We start from the raw sequence: 5,495 nt of genomic DNA, 5'->3' as shown, positions 1-5,495 counted from the left end.
AGATGATATGATATTGTTTATTTATTTATTTTTCTAGCCTTAAGTATATAAATCAACACAAGATGTAGTCTGTAGGAGGGAAAGTATGGGGGGGAGGGCCTTAGACCTGGGGGTATGGTATATTTTTAATATTTTAGATTAGATTTGATTAGTACTTGTTCTATAGATCATGAATATGACACTTCGTAATGATGTGGAACGTGTCAGATGAATGGTGACTTGTATGTAGCCACAAAAAATTTTCAGTCTCAGTTGATCCATCATGGACAGGGGACATTAGCTGATTAAGTAATTGTCAGTATCAATGAAATGTCTCCAACAGCCTTGTAACTGATATGTTATTTTATTTTATTTTGAAGTCTTCAAAAGAAGCACTAGTGAAGTGATTGAATTCATGACACCCTGGGATTTATGGCACCATATGCCATTATTGTTTATTTGGAAAGATGCATATGGGGCCTGAAGAAAGCATAGTGGATTGCCAAAAGTGGTAGCCTTCAAAATACAATAAAATAATGTCTCAGTTACACAGCTGTTCAAAGTATTTCATTGATACTGATGAAATGTAAATGGTCTGTGCTCATCCTAATGTTGTGTTAAATAATTATTATGCAAAATCACTGGGGCAGCCTTTAGGCCTGAGGGTGGTCAAGACGTTCCTATTGAAGTTCCATTGTTTTAAACATCTTTTCTAGAAGATAGAAGGGGAAGTGCATAATATGCTGACCCAATGGACAGCATGAAGAAAGGTGACAGCAGTGCCTTGTTATTTTCTGGCTTCAGAATGTCTTCCTCCAGTAAGAGGTATGTCACTGACAAACTGGACTGTGGAGAGTAGCCTGCTGGCAGTGATATGGGAGTTCATATGACCTAGTGGATGACATCGGAAGTTCACTGAGGCTTTTTGCAGATATGTCATATGACCTGGTGGATGACATTGGAAGTTCACTGAGGCTTTTTGCAGATGATGCTGTGGTGTATCGAGAGGTTGTAACAATGGAAAATTGTACTGAAATGCAGGAGGATCTGCAGCGAATTGACGCATGGTGCAGGGAATGGCAATTGAATCTCAATGTAGACAAGTGTAATGTGCTGCGAATACACAGAAAGATAGATCCTTTATCATTTATCTACAAAATAGCAGGTCAGCAACTGGAAGCAGTTAATACCATAAATTATTTGGGAGTACGCATTAGGAGTGATTTAAAATGGAATGATCATATAACGTTGATCATCGGTAAAGCAGATGCCAGACTGAGATTCATTGGAAGAATCCTAAGGAAATGCAATCCAAAAACAAAGGAAGCAGGTTACAGTACACTTGTTCGCCCACTGCTTGAATACTGCTCAGCAGTGTGGGATCCGTACCAGATAGGGTTGATAGAAGATATAGAGAAGATCCAACGGAGAGCAGCGCACTTCATTACAGGATCATTTAGTAATCGTGAAAGCGTTACGAAGATGATAGATAAACTCCAGTGGAAGACTCTGCAGGAGAGACGCTCAGTAGCTCGGTACGGGCTTTTGTCAAAGTTTTGAGAACATACCTTCACCGAAGAGTCAAGCAGTATATTGCTCCCTCCTACGTATATCTCGCGAAGAGACCATGAGTATAAAATCAGAGAGATTAGAGCCCACACAGAGGCATACCGACAATCCTTCTTTCCACGAACAATACAAGACTGGAATAGAAGGGAGAACTGATAGAGGTACTCAAGGTACCCTCCGCCACACACCGTCAGGTGGCTTGCGGAGTATGGATGTAGATGTAGATGTAGATGTTGTTGTGCACTCTGCAGTGATATGCTAATTCTGAAATGATTGGTGGCAGTAACTAATAACTAAGACTCCTGCAAATGACAGTCATCTCTATTGTATTGTTGCCATGGATGCAAGAGTTTTCCCAGCAGCATTAGATGCTCTAAATATTAAATCTTACCGTTTCAAGTGCACAGCTCAAGGATATACATTATAGTACTTCAGTCTACCCATTTTATGAGAGTCAGGAAGAATATGCAGAAGTATCTTAGTGCCACACACTCATCTGCATTACATAACCAAGGCAAGCTACAGGCATTTTATTCTTTAATATTGTATAGTGGATCCAGACTCATGTTAATTCCAATTGTTTACCTTTAATACATAGTCAGTGATCTATAATGAGTGTTACCATTTCATTTTGAGCACTGATTTCATTTGGTTCAAAGCCTGCCTTAACATTAAGAATATCTAACTGGAACGATTGCATTGTGTCAGTCTTTGCTTGACTTTCATTGGTTTAAATCCATTCACTCAAAATTTGAGGTTAAAGAAACTGTAACTTAAACTAATTTATGCTAAGGACAACACACACACCCTTGCATGAGGGAGGACTTGAACCTCCAACGGGGGGAGCCTGCAGACCATGGCAAGGCACCTCAAATCGCATGGCTACCCCACGCGGCTCGAGTTTTGAAAATCTGCACTTGAATATGATGTAATTCAAAGTCTGTAGATTTCATTCTCATTTAACAAACATCAATCACATCCATGAAACAACAAATCCTGTAACTTTTCCAAGATGAACAAACAAGATGACTTTTCTATAATTTGTTCCTTCATGACTTGATGACCATTTATAACAAGTGGTAAGTTATTTTTCAGAAGGAGAGTTCACAAGGTGAGTCAGTAGTGATTCTGACCTAGTGGTGTATGCTGTCACTGTGCTTTAATGGAAAACATCAACTATCAAAATAAAAGATGAAAGTAAGAAGTGGCGGCAATGTTTTGCAGCCATGAGTAAAAACTAGTAACCTAAGACTATTGTAAAAGAATATGTTTATAGAAAAGAAAGTGATAGAGTCGTTACACTGTTATGCTTCCCTGATGATACCATTATGTCTGATGAACGCTTGTTGTCCAGGTCAACATATTGGGTTCCGTTACTTAAGAACTCTTCCAACTACTCACATATCTGGGAATCCATTCCATATGCTTGGACCTTTGCTGAGTTTTGCAGTGGGGCACTGTGTCAAACACTTAATAAATATAGGAATATGTAATCTGCCTGTTGCCCTTCACCCATGGTTTGCATAATACGATGTGAGAAAAGGACAAGTTAAGTTTCATGTGAATGGTGCTGTCTAAATTAATACCGACAGAAACTTTTATGTTCCAAGGGAATTTATTACTTTTGAACATACCATATGTTCAAGAATTCTGCAGTGAACCAATGTTGAGGATATTGGTCTGTAATTTTTTTGGACAGTTCTTATATGCTTTTTATACACAGAAATCACCTGCACTTTTTCCAGTCGCTACGTACTTTGCACCGGGTGAGAGATTCATGATAAATGCAAGAGGCCAATGCTGAAGAGTAATCTCTATAAAACTAAAATGGGATTCCATCCAGACCTGGTGACTTATTTGTTCTGAAATCTTTCACTTGCTTGTCAACACCAGGGTTGCCTATTTCTGTTTTCTCCATACAGGAATCTGAGCAGTGATCAAATGGTGGTATGTCTGTAAGAGCTGTGTGATCCTCGTACGTGAATGATTTTTTTTAGTGCAAAATTTAAAAATTCAGCTTTCTTTTTCTGTCATCTATTGCTGCACCAAACTGTTCGAGAAGTGCCTGGATAGAAGCCTTTGACCTCCTCAGTGATTTTATGTAGGACTAGAATTTTCTTGAGTTCTCATCAAGAGCATTTGCTGAGGGTTGATGATGGAAGTTCTTTCATGCTTCATGTATTGATCTTTTTGTAGACACACAAATTTCTACAACTTTTTCCAGTCAATATTTCTGTGTTCTTTTTCTAACAAGAATGCAAGATTCTCTTTTTCCTCAGCATTTTCTAAATATCATTATTAAACTACTGTTGGTCTTTTTCAACCTTAATCTACTTGCTCCTTACACATTTCTCTAGAGTGTGATTTAGATTTTAAGCTTTGTCCATAGTCCATCTATGTCAATCATATTGGAACTAAATGATATCATTGCCTAAATACGATTCTAACAGCTACTAATAAGCCCTTCCCAGCATTAAAACTTTTTGATGGATTTGTTAACTCTAGTGACTGCCACTGTGTGTGTGTGGGTTGTTGAACTAGTTGCTCAATAAGCTTTCAGAAAACATGTTCAGAAGCGCATCACAAGACTGTCTGTACCACCTGCAATCAATCCATAGATGTCCCAGTCTATACTCAATGCATTGGAATCACCTCCAACTAATATTGCATTGTTGAGGTACTTCCACGCTAACTGAGTGCAGACTTTCTTTAAATGATTCTAAAACTGTTATGGCAGAATAAGGTGGCCAGTCAAAACATCCAATGATTAACTTGAGTTGAGGTGAGGTCAGTTACTCATATCCAGGTAACTTTGCAGTCAGACTAAATTTCAACGACAGTAAACACAATATTTTTGTCAGTTGCACCGAAAAGCCTCATTTCCTATGTTGAGTAACCTGTCTTTTCGAAATACATTCCATACCTCATTAAATATTTTGGGGCTTTCTACTTTGGGTTTCATTCAGCTCTCAGTTCTGAGTATAATTTGAGCACAACAGCTTTCCTGGATAGTCATAGTTCAATCACTGCAAAAAGTGAATGTGGTAAATGTTCACAATTAGGATTACCAGATAATGTGAAACAAAATATTGAGAACTTTCATGTAAACATACATTAATGTGGGCAGGAAATAGAATGAACCTTAAGGAACAGGACATGGAATAGAACTGTGCTAATCAGCTTTTGAATCCTTGCTGATTTTACTCTTGTGATCTCACTGTCAATGATTCTCTAAGAAATACATCTACCAAACATATCTTATCAAACTAAGTAATGAAACAGCATGAATTAACACCATTATGCATAGCTGTTACACAACTTTGTTAAAGTCCTTAACTTCATTGGGCCACAACCATGTGGCATTATACACTTAGGTTCTTCTATTGATTCTTCAGTTGAGACTGATATGCATTTTGGTGTACAGCAGAAAATCATGCTGGAACAATGCAAAAAGAAATTATTATAGGAGTCATATGGTCCAAAAGGCATACAAAAGTTGAAACAAGAAAATAGTTACTGTGTGTCATAAGAAACAGGATTAATTACCTGATTTTATTACTGTGAGTTAGGAGAAAAATGACAGTTATTAATCAACAGTCAGAGTTTCTAATTTATATTAAATTATCATCTTTTAATTTCCCCTAATTCATTCTTAGAAGCTGTAACTATAAGTTTATATTTTTGTTCTCTATTTGTAAACAGACTGGCTGTTTGAGCAATATAGTGTGTTGCTAAATACAATGTGTTTATAACTTTATTGTTAATTGTTGTCTTCTCTTTCAATGTTCTTATTGCTTAATTCCTATTTCAGAAATGTAATTAATGAGCAAAATTTTGCAGCAAACATTTAAAATATTAAAGGTGAGGGACAAAGAAGAAATGAGTTTGAGGGGATTGAGGTGTTACGTACGGTAATATCGAACCCAACATTAAGTTCAAAAATGTCT

Source organism: Schistocerca cancellata, chromosome 5 (genome assembly GCF_023864275.1).
Source record: "Schistocerca cancellata isolate TAMUIC-IGC-003103 chromosome 5, iqSchCanc2.1, whole genome shotgun sequence".
NCBI classification, from domain to species: domain Eukaryota; kingdom Metazoa; phylum Arthropoda; class Insecta; order Orthoptera; family Acrididae; genus Schistocerca; species Schistocerca cancellata.
This window is presented reverse-complemented; position numbering follows the sequence as displayed.